The sequence below is a fragment of the Coturnix japonica genome, chromosome 15 (genome assembly GCF_054131305.1).
Source record: "Coturnix japonica strain WE chromosome 15, WE-NBRP24, whole genome shotgun sequence".
NCBI lineage: Eukaryota > Metazoa > Chordata > Aves > Galliformes > Phasianidae > Coturnix > Coturnix japonica.
Window position 1 is genome coordinate 3,350,852 of NC_140677.1, and position 17,986 is coordinate 3,368,837.

The following is a 17,986-nucleotide window of genomic DNA, read 5'->3' on the forward strand; positions in this document are numbered from 1 at the left end:
CTGCCAAATCCCCACCTGCACTGAGCAGCATTCTGCTAGCAGCGGGCACTCACCAGGCAGAACATCCTGTGCACAAACTGCCCTCTCATCTTCTTTTTCACTCTTCACTGGTGCAAAGCCCCTTAACATGGACTCCATCTTACACAACAGCAGCATCTCCAGGCTTGTGTGAGCTGGTGATCTGAGCCAGGCCTCAGCTCAACACTGTCTTAGAGCATCTCCAGATTTTAACAAAGCTGGCAACAAGGCCCACCTCGTGCCTTGGGCAGTCAGAGGAATCTTTGACACCCACTTTACGTGTGCTTTACAGACCCTACAACCTTCACCGAGAGTTTTACATTAATTCTACTGATCCTATCAATGACAATACTTTTTTAAAACATCTTTTCATGTTGCCTGGTGCAAACAGGAACAGTAGAGCTCTTCAGAGAAGAGGTCAGAGGAGGCACTAAACAAGAGACTAAACTCCTCAAATCCTGTTTTACAAAGTAAGTCCTAGAGACAGGGAAATACCTGCTGCAGGAAAACTGAAAAGTGAACACAATTCTAAGGTAGCACGTAGCATAGGGTCATGAGGCTCATTATCACTGCTAAGCAATCATCTGGGCATGACCTCTGTAATGTAGTACCATTTAAGACAACCGAAGCAACTGGTTTGCAGTATACTGAACTAATGAAAGCAGGAGGCAGACCTACTTTTTTTTTTTTTTTGTTCTTCTGTCAATCTCAACAGAAGCAGAAAGAAAAACAAGGCTCAGTAACTATGTATAGAAACTTGCTGTGTAGCACTGTAGGAATAAGGAAAACTCAGAGCTTGGAGCAGTACCAAGGGAGCAATGGAGAAGGATGTAACCTCAGTTCCAAAACATAGCCCAGCTCACACTGCACCACAGTATCCCTTAAAAGCAAGGACCATAAGCTCCCCTCTCCAACATATATTCTCCCAGCAGATACGTGGTCAAACACTGCTCAGGGTGATGGCCTATACCAGCTGGTCACAGTACATTACATTGGCCCTGCATTGGCTTTCTATTGGGAAAAAACAAACAAACAAACAACCAGCCTTGTAAGAGAAACAATCACTGCTACTGTTATTTGCTTTCTTGGAGCACAAAGATATTTTAGCTCTAATCCATAGTTCACTTCTTAGGCACCTTGTGTTTCAACAGGTTCTTCTTGGCTGTTTCTCCCTTTGGAAACAGCCACCCCATTTCCCCATACTTTGTGATACACACATAGTGTATTTGTGCCTTTGTTCTCTTTCACATCTTTAAATCCCCACACAGTGTTAAGCCAACATACAGTAAAATAAAGAATCAAAGTCTTCACCGCAATGAATTATATTTTTCATTTGTCTTTCTATTCCTCATCTTTCATTAACGATGCACAAAGTCTTATCTTCTGCTTTCTTAATCCTTTACCCTCCCCTACCCTTTATGCTTTGTGATGTATGTGAACTTTTGTGTTACAAACTCTTCAAAGACATCATTACACTTTTATGCAATGAAATATCTTTGTAATCTATGATCAAAGACTTGCTATATCCGGCTGCATTCATTTTCTTTATTTACTCTTCCTACATCAGCCATTATTTGTATTAATTTTTACTACAGTGCTGTTCTAATTCATCAAATCAGAAAGTCCTGGCAATTCCAAGCCATGCAGGTCAGTGTGCTGGTGGTCTGACTACATTGCACAGCCACGGCAACACAAAAGGTAGCACCGAATTTCACCCATTGCTGAGATTGAGAGGTAGCCATATTGTTTTAAGGAAGCAAAGCTCATTTCACATTAAATTCCTTTTTCCCTTCAACTCACTAACTGAAGTCCCCACATCACAGCCCGCCTTATTTTGAGATCTCCTCAAAGCCCATTTGGCAGAACTGTTCTAAGTACCATCAGTGTATGGATGCACATACTACACACACTAAAAGCACCATTAAATTAAAAAAAAAATGCCAATGCTTAAACCACCATAAATAAAGATCTTGAAGCTTTGTGTACATTCATGAATTACTGCTGCATTCTGATGATGGACCACACCTTTGATCAGGGAATTTTTTTCCCCCATGTATTTTCATTTCTCTTGGTAATCTGTTGGAATGAAGGCTGAACACTTGGCCTAATCAAGTAGTGAGCCTCCATAGCGAGACTCTGAGGTCCAGGCAGTGCAACACATTGTGCTGTTAGCCGCCTGTTTATTGTTTGTTTGTTTGTTTTCCAGCCTGTAAGATACTGAACACCATTTGCAGCTCTAATTCATACCCATTCTTTTTGAACTTTTAATATTTATGTGCTGCCATCCATTTCTGACCTGTTCCTTTTTTATCATCTATATTTCCTCAGCCTTTCATTTCACAGTTAGAACCTCCCCATAATCAAATCCCTCCTTCATGCAGTAACTCTGGATGCTGAACTTTGTCATAAATGCTTTCTGAACTCAACTCTTCATTTGAAAATGTACATCTAGGATCTGAAATATTTTTCAGCTCTTCAAGGTTATGTTATGTAGCAATTCTACATCATTATTCTACTTTATGCAGCCTTCTACATCAATATGCCTGTTTTAAACAAGGGGAGCTTTTTGTTGGTTTTGGAGTGACTTCGTACTAGGGCTGCTTAGGCACGGGATGACAGAAGTTCTGTAGGTAACTTGAATTGTAATTAATGCAAAAAACTGTTTATAAGTAACATGCAAGTAGAAAAATATTGAAATTACAAAGCCTATATTAAAAAAAAAACAAAACACAAAACACCACATTTCTTTAGCACCACAGCTGCATTACTGAATTTCAAGAGCACCAGAATAGAATATATTTAAGGAATGAGCAGACATCAATGAAAATATGCATCCAACACTTCCAACCCAAAAATACAGACTATGGAACTCAACAACCATATCCAAACTACTGCAAAGCACAGGTCTTTTGAAGACTTTATATCACTAACCGGCAGGTTCAACAGCAGTTATATTTAGTAGCACTTATTCTACATTGTTTGTGATTCTGTTGTTTTTAAATGCAATTCCGTGCATATGGCAATAAAATTAAAATACAATAAAGTACAATCAGCTTTGCACTCCGTTCCTCTATCCAGGAATTTAGCAGTACAGAACCTGGCTGTGCACCACACATAGCCCTTCCACAGCCTGACTTTGCTACAGAAGCTAACACAGACTTAGGATTACTTTAAACTATCCTAATCAGGTCCTTCATTTTCTTCTTTCACAGCAAGGATGCCACCAGGCCAGCACTCCTGCTTGCAGCAGCACACTCCTATAAGCAAGAGGAAACACTGCTCTATAGTCCATATCCACTATGGGGTGCCTGAAGCTGCCCTCTCACACCACTGCTGAGGAGGTATTTCATACTCAAGCACTAACAAAAAAATGACTGAAGTAGATACTTATACTCTGACCAAGTAGAAACCATTAAAATACATAGAGTTACCACACTGAATAAAAAAAAATGAAGCAAAACACCGTGGTAAATTTAATTACTGAAGGCAATAAATGTGCAGATTTTATTGATATTCCCCATCCACAGCTCTGCAAACCCTTTGTGAACAGCAGCACTAAGTGTGGTACCATGTCTCAAGAGTCAGCTCTGCTGCAGAGGGTCAGTGATGCCACAGAGATGCCACCCACCAGTACAAAGGACATGGCAATCAATTTCAGGTTACTGCAGTGAGTCAGCAGCTTTTATCAGAACCAGCCCTAGGATCAGTGTTCCCTGGATGTAACTCTCACGCTCACTCAGCTCTTCAGGAGCAAAGAGGAACAACATACATATAGGGTAAGGTTCTTCTTGTCCAGTATAACACTATGAATGATCACAGAATCAGCCACTAGAACAGTAACCTGAATAAACACCAACCACCTCAATAAATAACAATTCTAGCTTTGACATGGTAGTATAACAGAAACACTCAACATTTCATACATTTAGTGCGTTAATAAACAAAAGTAATCAACCCTTGAAGAAGCTGGAAGTGTATAATTTAAATGGTACTGATCCATTTTCAAGCAGAATGCAATATTACTTAAAACATTCTCTGGTTAGGAATTCAACCAGTTGTTGTTGATGTTGGGCCAAAAAAAAACATTTCTGGTTTCAGCATTCTTCTCTGCAAGGTCAGAGGTGAGAACAATCCTTTTATTACTGCCCACAGTTCATTTTAGTTGAATCAAGCACAAACATGGTCCAAGAAGCTAATTAAAGGCATAAAACTTCTTTTGGATTGGACTACAGGTTGTTGTCAATTTGTTCTTACTGGAGAAGGACAATTCTTTACAGCTTGAAGCTAAGTTACATATTTCACAAGACAACGCAGAATGAAAAAGGGAAACAGAGAAATACATGCTTTACCAAAAGCCAATAAAAAGGAGACAGATTAGCTTTCAATCATGCTCAAATGGGTCAAAGAAGTAAATCTAACTTTGCAGATATATAAAGGAAAGATCCATCTTTGTCTCCATGGTTTAAATCAAAGTTTGGCAAAAAAATAGTATGAAAGAGGAAATAAGATTTATAAAATATTTTTGCAAAACTAAATAATTGAAACAAGCCAAAGACCACAGGAATGACTGTAACTCTGTTTCAACATGGAAAAAACATGCTGCTGAATTTAGTATGGTATGCAGACAGTCACTGAACACCCAACTCTCCATGAAGCCAGACTGGCAACTTCAGAAATTCCAAAACCTTATAAGGATTAGCTAAAGCATTATAGCTTCAGCCCCTTCACACCCATGCATGTGCTCTAACCAGGGGTGATATGGATGCAGCACACTTTACAAGTGTAAGACTGAGCCCGGTATCACCTTATGAAGTTTCTCTGCCTTGACTGCTTTGTAGCACCTCATTTACACAAACACAACGATGAGAGGAAATCTGCTGAGAAAGATCAAGTCACACTCAAAAGTGACAACCTTTTCTAGAAGCCCCAGGCACACATCCTGAAGAACAAAGACGCTGAGAAAATAACCACGGCTTTGGCAATAAGGTAAATTTCATTCAGCTATAACTCAGGTGGTCATTTCCTTCTGCAATTGCAGTGCAGAAAGGTTTATTCCTGGCCCTGTCACAGAAGCAATTTCCATAAAAACCTTTCCAAAATGTATTTTCCTCACCTTAAGCCCAGAATGTTCAGCGCTCAGAAACTCAAATGCAAGACAAAAAAAAAAAAAAAAAAAGAAATAATCTTTCAGGGGTCCACTCAGAATGTCTCGCTCACACACCTGAGAGCTAAACTGTCTGCTCGTGGAAGGAATTATCCTCACTGGACTGCCTGATGTGTGCTTTGAAGTTGGGAAAGCAACTGGTTTCCTAGTGCCAGACAGACTTTTTTTTTTTTGCTAGAAAATTTGCTGCTAATTCAGTAGTTCAAGACATCAGCAGGAGCTCCCTATTTCTTTCTTCCCCTCTGGCACTTCCAATTTTTTTTTTCCACTTTGGTACTAAAGATCCCCAGTTTGTTACCATACCCAGAGCAGGTTTTATGGTGTTACTTGCCAGGCAAGAGCCAGAGGGTTAGTGGAAACTTCTGGATTGGTTTTAAGGAATCAAACGGTCTCCTTTAATCTCAATTTTTTACTGACATTTTATCTCTGTCAGTTACATCTCCAGCAGAACAGGGTATCTGCATTCCTCAGCTGTGAGTGACGAGCCAATTGTTCCTGGTTCTCCTGTTGCAGCTTTATTCTCCCACTTCGATTAACTGAGTCTCATTTCATCAAAGCTGCTTAATGCAATACCTGGTACCCCAGGATCCTAAACTGTTGCTCCAAAATAAGTGCAGATTATTTGGCCTGCCTACTTACCAGCTTTTGAATGCTGATCTAACACAATTACTACCTCACGTTTTTATGTTTTGTCTTAGCCAAGATTGTAATTTCAAATATTATTTGATTCTATTCCTCTCCTGATGAGTACAAAGGAAAAAAAGAAATAAAGCAGTAACTAAGATGAAAGCTTTAATTGCAGGAAGAAGAAGGGACACTGCAGAAGCTTCACGCGGCACAATCAGCAATACATGTCATTTGTCATGAAACAGGCTGTCATGTCACCGTGTGTGCAAATGAGGACTGAGCACCTCCCAGAGCCAGGGAGCACTTGCACACCGGCTGCAAGATTTAGAACTTGTTATAAAGAATTGAAACACACACACACAAAAATAGCAATCGTTACTGTACACACTGGGTATTCACAAGACAGGGAAAGGTGCTTAGGAATGGGAAGGGAGGCAGGTAAATGTCAGTTAAAAAAGGTCAAAGACAAAGCAGCTTGGATCCAAATCACTGAGGAAAACCAGTAAGATTGGATATCTTTAAAGCCAGTCCTATAACACCATTCATCCACCTGCCTCCAAACTGATACTCTACATTACTTTTGTTATTACGGAATACTAATCTCCCAATTACAGGGGAAAAACATCTTTCCATAATAACAGCTCCTTTACTTTAAGATTGATAGTAAATGTTTCTGTTACTGAATCAAAAATGGGTTATCGATTCTATATTAGACATGTGACAAAGATATTCTAGATCAGGAGAAATACAAACTAACCAGAGAGAGCAGGAGAAGCGCAACCAGGCTAATGGGAGGTTCATCAAACATGACATGAAGGAAGATTAACAACATCAGAGCAGCACACTCAAAACAGAAGGCGGCTCTCTGGGGGAATGCAATATCTTCATATGCAAGCAGTGGAATATAATCTTTTATACATACCTGTGACAGATAAGTTACTCAGTTTTCCTGACTAATTACAAGGAGAAAGATTTAGGGCAAATATTAAGAAAATCTTTCCAGTGGCAGGGATGAGGAGGCAGAACAGATTAGCTGGGAGTGCCTCCACCATAGGGGATCTCTCAGAACAGATTGAAAAAATATCTGTCAGGATTAATATGCATTTGATCCTGCCTCGGGGGCTGATGGATGTGTTACATGACCTCTCTAACACCTTTTCAGATTATTCTACAACGATTCTGTTATGTGGTTGCCCACAAAGCCTGGAACTGGATTTAATAACATGAAATGCTGTTTCCAAGATTCTCTAGGAACTCACAACTGATGCAAGATAAATCTCAGTTTCAGGTACCACAGAGCTGTTTGTTTCCCTGCTGTAGTAACTGTCATCTTTATGCAGCTGGGAACATGCATAGAATTTAGAGTAATTGTTATTTGGTTTACAAGCCAGTTCTGAAGGGTGATAGATCAGCTGCATTGCAAAAGTACTAAGGGACATTCCAGCACAAATTTTAGTTAAAATCATCCTTGAAATAGAGATCTTGAAATATTTAAAATTGCCTACTGAAAAGACTTTATTTTTGAAGAGGTGACATAGGTCTAACATAGCTTGATAGGCCAGCTGGTTGATCTCTGGGAAACAAAGGATTTAGACAGCATTTTGGAAGAGATCTTGCATTCAGCTTCTCCAAGTCACTGACTGGGAAGGCTACCAAACCATTTCTTCTGATTAATATCTGATTGACTAAGTTAATTCTACCTTCAATACAGACAGAAAGCTTCCATGATCCCTAATGATAAGCAGAATGTCCAACCTCCTTCATGGAAGTAAAAGGATTGAATATCTTTTCAATGAAGCTTCCACTTGTGGGAATAATTTCTGCTACAGAAGTATTAAAAAAAAAAAAATGCTGGCACTGACCTTAAAGTATTTATACTCCTAATTATTCTTATCCTGTATACTATAAACAAATTTGCAATTGTAAAGATGTTAACAAATCTTTCAGGCTCTAGGAAGAGGAAGGCTTTACAGTTATTAAAGTTTGAGTTCTGGCTGTTAACTATGGCTATAACTGACTTATGACAGACACTTCACATTCAGCCAAATCAAAGTAGCCCTTTCATACCAGGTGCGTACTGCACCACATGAGATGGCTCTCTCTTGTGTAGCATGCAGTTGTCTCTATGCTACCTCTAACCCCAAGCAAAAATTTAACTGAACTGCCTGCAAGCTCCAAAGCTCATGACTGAAGAGCAGAAGATAAAAACCACCTGCATCACACTACACACTCTTCTGCTGGAGGTCAAGATTAGTTTCAGTCTCAGCCTGCAAAATGAGCTCTGTTCACTCAGCATCGCTCTGTGAACCTATTTATTATGCAACCTGCTCTGATCACACAGGTCATTCATCTAGATCCCATGCAAATTCATTTAAAGCCTCACCTTTAAGCAAAACAATTCTTGTTCACGTTACAAGATGCGTGTTTTGATCTCATTGTAGCCCCAGCTTTAAATCCCTCACAATACTTCATCACTAGTGGTACATGGCTTTGCTCACCTGTTTAAAGCTAACTCCTGAAGTTCCATTAAAAACACACAAACACTGGGATGCTCCCCTTCAGACTCACCATCCCAATCACCTATGCTGACAGAAATGAATCAAAGAAGACCTGACATTTCACAACTGTTTGAGCTCTGCAATAACCAGTTTTTCTTCTCTCTACAAATAAAGGTAAGTGTTGCAAAGCAAGGTGTCAGTAGCTATTACAATGATCAGCTGAACTTACAGTGGCAAAAGTTCATGTTAAAATCTCAGTTCTTATCCTGTAATGAGAAACTGTGCAATGGAAAGCATTGGCCAGCACTGTACAGTGACAGTGGTAGATGAAATTTCCTCCCAAATCCTAGTGGAAAACCTTACTTTACCCTGCATTACTCAACAGAAGGGAACAGTCATGTAAACTGCTTTCCAGAGCAGCTTGTTTGCTAACAGCCGTTTAAGGATGAGGTAATGCTGGATAACAGCTTTACAACTTCAATGCACTGCTGCAGGTTTCATCTTTGTTACAAATCCCCTTCAGAAAGGGAAGGAAGGAGGTTATTACCTCTGCTCGTTCACTTCACTTGCTGGGATACTGCACTTTGTGTTTTCTACCCAATCTCTCCAAGAAGAAAAATGCCACAAAACAACCATCTAAGACCTTTAGAATTATAATGCAAACTCACATATAAGTTTTGCTCTAGTTAGGATTTTCAAAGCAACAGAACATCTATTATGCAGTTCACAGACTGCATGCTTTTGAGGCTACTTCAGCTATCAGTTAAATATGCATTGATTTTTATTTATTTTTTAAAGAGAAGAGATACATTATTAATTAGGCAACAGAATAGAGGAGCTTCCTTGGAATTAATCCAGTCTGTTACTAAAAAGCTTACTGAGAACACCATCCTGAACAGCACTCCTTAGCAACTCAAGGGGATGGACTTCACTCAGCAAGCTCAATGGCAAACCTTTCAAGAAAAGGGTATCAGGACAGAATATCTTCTCTGTAGTTTATATTAAGCACAGTTGAGAGTTCAGGGGATGGACAAGGGATGGATGACACTGCTTAGCCCCTTCAAGGTAAAAGCAGAATGAAGACTGCTTGTGCCCAAGCAAGTTTTATCCTTTTTACTTCACACTTTAAAACCACATCTTCTTCTGAGAGATTCACAACCCACAGTCACGACAGAAGATCTAGCAAATACCACCCAACACTGCCATACTCTTTCAACAGTTGAATTATGTTACCACTTGAAGTATTAAATCCGTAGTCCAGTTTGAGACACAGAACAACAAATAATATAGATTAGTTTAATGAATTCATTCTAAACTTGTTCACACTTACCCTGCAGGCCCAGCTCTGATCCTGCTGACAACATACTGTAGAACTGGAAACTGACACCACCAGCACAACACAGACAGATGCAGAGAAAAGCCAGCACAGACCTGTAAAGGAACAGCGGAGAGAGCAGTTAGCATAGCAGCCAAAAAAGTATGCCACTCTTCTTTAGGGTGTTACATAATCATGTTTATACTCAAAGATGTGTAAAACAATATTCACTCATATTTTGTGGAGGCATAAGTGAAAACACAAGTTTCAGGTAACGGAGCATGAGCCATTGATTGCTTGACAGAGCACAAAACAGAAGCTTACCAGAAAATTCTCTCTTGTCTGTTTGCACAAGACAGCTGGCAGGTGCGATTCAGTTAGGAAGCAGAGACAGGACAACCTAAACAAGCACCTACAGCCCCACCTCAGAGAATCTCTGAATGCGGTAGCAATGAGTTATTATTAACACCACTTCCTCTGAAGAGTAACTCTGGTATGAGACCTCATGCTCACACACAAATCAAGTAGGCACAACTGAAGCAGGTCCTGCACATCGGCTGTCTATAAGCATGGCCTACAAGTCCAAGGAAACACAACCAGGCTCCATTGGCAATGAAAGACTATCAGCTCACTTGGATTGCAAGTCACTGCTTGAGGTCATGAGCCCACTGAAGTTAACCTGTGTTTGACCATCAAGCATTTCTATTTAAAAACTTTTTACTTCCTCCCATTCCCAGAAAGAATTAAAATTCCCTTGAATATCTTGTGTTCAACAAAGGCCAATGTCAGCTGAATAAAAGGACAAGTCATATCTGCATCCCTGCAGGTCAGCCTACAGGGAGAACCATCCACTGTGCCCCCAGCTAGTGGGCAAACAGCTGGTAGTTTGAGTGCTGAGTGCTGGGAAATAGCAGCACACTGTTGGGCACCCAGACTTATTCAGCTTCTTGCAAAAACACCATCAAGCAGAACAGCTTCTTCTCATAAACGTGTCCTTGTGCCAAATTGCTTTTGTATTATCACAGCAAACAAGTCAGGTTCTTCACAATGATCTCCTGTATAACACAGGCCAGATAGGACTTCCCTTAAATAACACTGGAATTAGGTCTGAGCTTCAATAAAGGCACCTGATAAAGGCATAATGCCCAAGCAGATGATCTGCCCCTTTTACTTCTCTTCACAGAGGTGAGCTCCTCAAACTCCCCTTCATTCCAGAGAATTAAGGGTTTCAGCACGCAGTTTACCCACCCCATCAGATGCCTGTGATGCAGAGCAGGGTGTGCTCCAGATAAACATTTCCATGTGCAAACTTCAAATATACATTTCCAGCTGACTGGCCCACACAGAATACAAAAGCTCAGAAGTGCACTACAAATGCATTTGGATGCCACGTCACTTTCTGACAGGTGCTGGAAGCTATTTAGGAAAGTTGCATTAATGCAACTTTAAAGCAAGAGGACTCCAGGCTAAATAGAAAAAAAAATCCAGAGGGAAGTACATACAAACTGACAGGACTCTTATGTCAGGCTGGTCATTTTGCCTTTTCTCCTTTCCTTTTTACTTCTCCCTTCCAGAGGGACCCAAGCATTAGGCTGAGTGTTGAACTGTCAGTTCAGATTTTCAGCCTTAGGAGATGGATTTCCCTCATGACTTGAGTCATGCCCGTACTAACCTTTTGCAATTGTGTGTGTGTAGTTAATCATATGCAGCTACACTGAACTTGATTGTCAAAAGGCTGTGTAAATATAACTACACCCTCGTTATCTTGTTTAAAGGTAGAAAGATTAATTTGGATTCTAACTGGAAATACTGATTCAATGAATAAGCCTGAAATGTAGTGGTTTTCAATTACACTAAGAAATTGGTCTTTTGAATTTCCAAATTATGCAAGGCGAAGCACATTCAATTTAATCTATACATGGGGGATATATTTGCCATCTTCATAGCACTCCCTGACAGTGGGTAATAACTACAAGGCAAGTGAAAAAACATAATGTTGGCTGTTGGTGCCCTCCAGAGGCACCAGAGTATAGCACAGAGTATATATATGTGCAGAGTATAGCTTTCAGACAAAACATCCATTCTTGTATTTTAGCACATACAATAATTTTCACATATTATGGTCGTGGGTGCTACTATTCACGTTACCCTCAGAGAAAGAATTCTATCTGTGGTCCAACAGATACTGGGGTGTTTAATCAAATAGGAGCAATGCAAAGGACACATCCATTTGTATCCGAGTACTCCAATTTCTTTTGCCTGGATTCCTGATAAAGTGTGGTTTATATACAATCATGCTGTGCATTGGTCTACTCCCTTCCTTTAACCTGGAATTCTTTGCCTGGATTCCAGTATATGTGAGGGAAAAGTAGAGGTCACGAATACACCACATACTGCCTGAATTCATGAAAATAAGCATCAAGAAATGAAAGCAAATGAAATTGATGTTCATAGTACTGGAAGACTCAGACCGTGTACCCACTGCAGAGTGAGCCCCAAGATGCAAAACCCAAAGGAAACTCAAATGCATAGCTTCCATACCTGGCATAAGTTATTACTTGAGCCCACATTGGTCAGCAGCTTTACAAGGTTCCCTTTACTTTCCAGCCTCACTTGGAATAGTAACTACTCCTCAAAAATTCTCCTTCTGCAAAATGAGAACTCAGGCCTCCAGTACACTAGAGGTAACCATGCCATATTAAGACCATCTCTCCTTTCCATCTTCACAGCATTATCACCCAATGAAATCTTATTAGTGGACTGCTACTCTTTCACTGAAGTTAGTATTGAACTATTACTTTGTGTCAGGAACTGAATTTTGTGTACTTGCTAAGAGTTTTCAGCCCACTATGCATCAACACTTAAACTTGAAAGATTTTAAGGACAAGGAGAACTCAAAAAGTCTTTGATGTAATTAATATCATAATTATTCTAGTCTTTCTTCTACCAGTTTCAAATGAAAATCATGTCCGTGGAGTTAGTGAAGATCATCTCTGTGCAATTACAATTTATGATGAATGATCCACCTTCAGCAGCTCTCCTCAAGCCACAGATTCTAAACAGGAATCCTGTAGCAGCAATGACATAACATCAATTCCCACTATTTAACATGCCTACAAGCTAGAACGTACATTCTTGGTTTGTTGCTGCATTTGACCACGTAGTTCATGGATGAAAAATTACTTCAGAAATGAGAGTGGCAGGTAATAAGCAACACATCCATGTCCTCCATTACTTTGTTTTGTTTTCCTTAAATCATTTCCCATCTGTGTTTTTTTCATTGTTTTCAAGGTTTATTTGTAGGTACTTTCAAACTCAGAAAGCAGTTTTGCTTCTGGCAATGCTACTGCACTGCTTATCCAACCTGGCAAGTTTGGGTTGAGCATAGTCATACACAACTAAAATCACAACAATGAGCAGTCTAAAACCTGAACACATTTCCTGAACTACACACCAGTCCAACCTTAGTGGAAATAGAGCTCTATACTGTAATACATCAATTACTATGAGGTGAGCACCAGCTAACACCTAAACCAATACACCAAAGCATCTGAACTCTGGTCCATGAGGTCCTTGGGCACTGCTAGGGCTGCACGCCTTTATTTCTGTGACAGCAATAAGAAGGGAAGGTTTATTCTATTGAGCCTGCTTCATCTGAGTCATTCCCACTTACACCTACGTAAGATTAACACAGAGGTCCTCGAAGAACGATCTCTAACACGTTTCATTGCCTTTCATCTGCTGAAGTAAAGAAGTATGTGCCCATAAGTATCTTCATCATCCGCAAGGCAACATGAGGCACTTCAGCAGCTTAGCCAGGGCTGTCCCTGGTGAGAAGTGCACCCTCAGCCCAGAGCCTGCAGGTGGCATCTTTTTCTTGCATATTTCCAATCTATGCCCTACAGTCACATTCTGAGGAGGTGTGGAACAAAAGGCAAACTTTCTAAATGAAAAGAGGTTTCAAACACCACGTACTGATTTCTGATTTATCTTATTCAAAGCCATCCATTTAAACAATCGCTTTATTTTCCACAAGCTGAGCTGGATTTGATTTAGAAAATATTAACAAGAAAACATTAATGCCGTAGTGCACAAAATGAATTAGAGCAGGATGACAACAAAATCCACAACACAGAGCTCTCAGCTTCAGACCATGAAGGCTCATGAGAGCACAATTCACACTCATCATCATAGCAGCAAACATCTTCAAATGACAAAGTTATCCCAAACTTTGTAATGAAATACCATCTATGTAGAAGCACTTGAATTCTAAAGTTCATGCAGAATAACAGATCTTAAGAGAAGATATTTTATGACTACAGCCAGTTAATCACACAGTGCTGGTGTAGCCTCTTTATCCCCTACCTCCAGGTGGAAGAAATTGAGAATCAATATTTCAGGTGGCTTAAATTGTGTGCACTCAGCTTGAAACACCTTTTAAAACGTTGTATCCACTTCCAAGAAAGCAACATTTGTATTTTGCCTTTCTTCAGCCACCTCAGAATAGTCAGCCCAGCACACTGCAAGGTCTCTAACATCAGCATGGTGACAGCATTAAAGACTTCCACACACTAAGCTTTCCAACTTGGGATTAGTTTTAGCCATATTCCCACATGCTTTGGCACGTGGCAAAGAAAAAAACTATCTTTCTCCAGGGAAGGTGCTCAGACCATGCAGCTACAAGGCCACGTCAGCCAGCACAGCCAGCAGGGATAGCAGATGGGGCAGCACAGAGATAGGAATCCCAGCCCCAGAGCCCACGTAATGATGTGCCTTCAACTCCACAGTACTTTACCAGCCCCGCAGCTACTATCAGATGTAGGATCTTAGAGTATTTACATTGAAAGCACCAGGACACTGATTGCAGTAGGAAAATACACATGAATACATTTATGCTTGGCTCTGCTGCCAAAGTGCCTAAAAATGGGAAAGAACATTTGAGGCCCAGCCACTAAAATTAATGGCTTTGTAGCAAGGCTGCAATACCTTGGCCACAGAACTGAGTGATTCAAAACACGTGACAGTATTTCAGTAATCATAACTTCTTTTGAAAGTAAAGCTACAGCTAATCAGGGTGGTCTTGTTTCCCTTAAATACATTAAGAAGTTGTGAGTTCAAGCGCTCATTACATCAACACTGCACTTCTTAAGCACTGACAGCAGTGGATAACATTGAAGGGCTTTCAAGATGCTGATACTCTCTGTCCTGTGGTCATTTCCTTAATGGCCCAAGTACTTCATTCAACAGCTAGAAACATTAAGCTTCTAGTTTTTCTGCTCAAAGCCTCCTGCTGCCCTTCGCTGGCACGGAGTCTTGCTGAGCTCGGGAAGGAAATCAGACGACCCATATGTATCAGCATATTTTCTCCCCCGAGTCCAAATTTAAAGCAGACAACTTAAACAAGAGTACTAATTTAGATTAGGTATTGCAGAGCAGCATAGTAGTTTCCCAAAGTTTTCCTCCTCTTGCTTCTCGCTTCATTAATCAACTCAGCCCTGCCAAAGTACACTGTAGGAAGATGTCTGCAGCTACTGTGGTCTGGGCATAATCATACCTCTGAGATGAATATTTACAATCCTGTCTCCTCTTTTAACAAAGAGGCAAGCAACCCAGCTGCCTGGCAGCTGCACAATGCTGCAGTTAACTCCTCCAGCACTAGGACAACTCTTGTACAAAAAAGGGGGTGAAGCAAAGGGAAGAGCAGCACATAAACTGGGAGAAGTGCAAGGAAAGCAGCAGCCCTTGAAGAGTGCATTCACCAGAAAAAGCTGTTGCCTACTGGGCAGCCAGCCCAGCTCTAGAGTGGAAGATGGGATCCACATACACCCCAGTAAACATAGCAATGTTGGGAACACAGCAGAACCCAGCTCTCCTCCACCTTTATCAGCCAACTCCACAACCTCTTACTGTGAGGTACCACCGCCAAGCAGCAGGACTCTGCTGTGGGGACACCAACACATCTCTCCACAGTGCTCTACACCAGGTCCCACACAGAGGCTGTATGACAAAAGTTTGCCACCATAGAGCCATGGGGATAATAGAGTAATAGCTGTAATGCCAAGAAACTTCTGAGAACTGGAGTATTTGAACAGAGTAACAGTTTTCATTGCTCTTTTCTTACACAGGACACAGCACAGCAAGCATAAACACATCAGAAATCTCCCAGATCTCATGCTCCTCCAGCACCCCAGCACATGGCCTCTGCCAGCTGCCTCCCCTGCATGCAAGGCACACCTGAGTTCTCTAATCACCCTGATTAGGCTAAAAGTAGGAACAAGTGACTCGTTAGCAGCAGAGCACAGCTAACAAGAATAATCTCATGGCATTTCAATTTCAGAAGGTTTCTCAGTACTTTATTTCCCACCTTTATGGTGATGTTAGACACAAGAAACTGTAGCAGAGATTTTGTTGTTTATAACACTCTTAGTTTCTGCTACAGCAGCAGCAAGGCACCAGCTCCACACCAAATCTTTAAGTGACAGAACAGCTCATGTGCTCACACTAAGGCATGCAAAAATTACTAAATGCATCCAAATGCGTTGTCAGATCTGGACAGATATGTCTAATTTCAATACACTTGCATAATCTGAACTTTGCATGCCACAACTCTTGCTTCTCAGCTGAGAGCAGAGAATTAGAAGCAGTTCTTGCATTGCTTATCTTTTCAATGACCAAACCTGATAAGCACCATCAGGGCCATGCACAGGATATGCCCTCCATAGATTTCCAGTTGCAGTCCTATGTGTTCCCCTCAAAAACGATACAAAGAGAACTAGCAAGAGTCCTGTGTGTCATTCCAAGATGATATTTGTTGGACACTGAACTTTCATCAGCCTCACAAATTTTTTGCCAAGCTTACTCAGCTCAGGATTGACAGGAGGTAACGATAAATACACACTCTCAAGCTTTACAAGAGCTCCATACAGCAGAGACCAAGTTTCCCCTTGCTGGGTGCTTCAGCAGACATTGTGCCCATACACTCGGGTCTTACAGCCTGACCCATTACAGCTTGCATGCTCTTAACAAGCCCTGCAGTGAAAGGGAGGAGCCATTTTGCAGCATTAAGGCTCAAATTCTTCTAAATATATCCCTCCCTCTTTCTGGATCAGTCATTTCCATTTACATAACCACCCACCTGGGCAGAAAACTGGTAATTATACTTTTACACAGATCAGATACTCAACATTTACTGATAACGTTTAGTGTTCAGACTCAGACACACCAGTTTAGCACAGAAAATTATTCCCTTTTTCCCCAGAGAAAAGCACTTGTGTTCATCTAACAGAATTAAGTATTTTCCCCTGCAAAATCTGCACTGGCTGAAGACCAAGAGCAGCCAGATTTCAAACCTGTTCCAAAAACTTTAAATGCCACTGGAAGAAAAGAAAGAGTTCCTATTGGAATTACTGCTGGAGCTTAAAGACCTTCAGACATCAAGCCCTGGAATTATTCAGTTACTCTGCACTGAAAGAGCAATTTCAGAACATTTGTAGAGGTAGGCTTTTAAACATTAATTAGTAAGCTTCTCTCTCACTCCCAGATCTGTGAGAACACACTCTACACAAGTGAAATCAAAGCTAGGCTTGCAGAGGAATTAACACTTGAAGTCTTCTGAGGATTTTGTTCTTTTTCCTCTCAACACAAAGACATTGCTAATTCTCACGCTAGCATCAACACACCATCCCAAGACAGCCCCACTCACAGTGCACACAAAAGCCTTGTACTCACCCACTTGGAGGATGGAGATGAGACTAGCATCAAGAAACAGTCCCAGATCCTGCCACGCTGAAGGCAAAAACAAAGACCAAACTGCCACAACCCTCAAACAGGGCACAAATACTGTGCCACAGCCCAATCACTCCCTCACTGTCCAGCTGCAAGCAGCCCTAAGTGGAGGCTGGCCCTCTTCATACTCACCACCCACAGCTGCAGGAGGACCAGCACCTGCTGCACGTTACAAGTCCAACCCTGCCTGCCTGACCCAGCTGAGCTGTGCTGCAGCCTGAGGGCTCCAAGGGCATGTCCCCAGCATCAGACAGACTTGCTGGTGGTTACTCACCATGCTTCTTTCGAGGGATAATCTCAGGGATTCCTGTGTGTGTACTTGAAGCATTGCCCAGAGGTAACACCAAATACACAACACCAGGATTTGGACTCCCTGGAAGCCCCATGGCAGCACAGCTCACTGCTTTTAGACCTTTCTATTCTATGATACAATGTTCTAAGTCCAAATTTTTTTCTTCCAACTCAGAAGGAACTGCTTAAATATTTGGATTCTTATCAGATTGAAGTGCTCAGGATTTTGAACGCATTAACTTTTTCCTTTGTGCCAGTACACATATGTAGTACATGAACAACAACAAC

The 17,986-nt window shown here is 41.0% G+C and overlaps 1 long non-coding RNA gene across 1 annotated transcript in view; it reads right to left on the bottom strand.

Moving 5' to 3' along the window:
• LOC107319780 (uncharacterized) overlaps positions 1–17,986 on the bottom strand; it is a 223,745-nt gene that overhangs the window by 84,317 nt on the left and 121,442 nt on the right. The window contains exon 3 of the long non-coding RNA XR_001557940.2: positions 9,638–9,738. This is a non-coding gene — a long non-coding RNA (uncharacterized LOC107319780). The remainder of the gene's footprint in view (positions 1–9,637; positions 9,739–17,986) is intronic.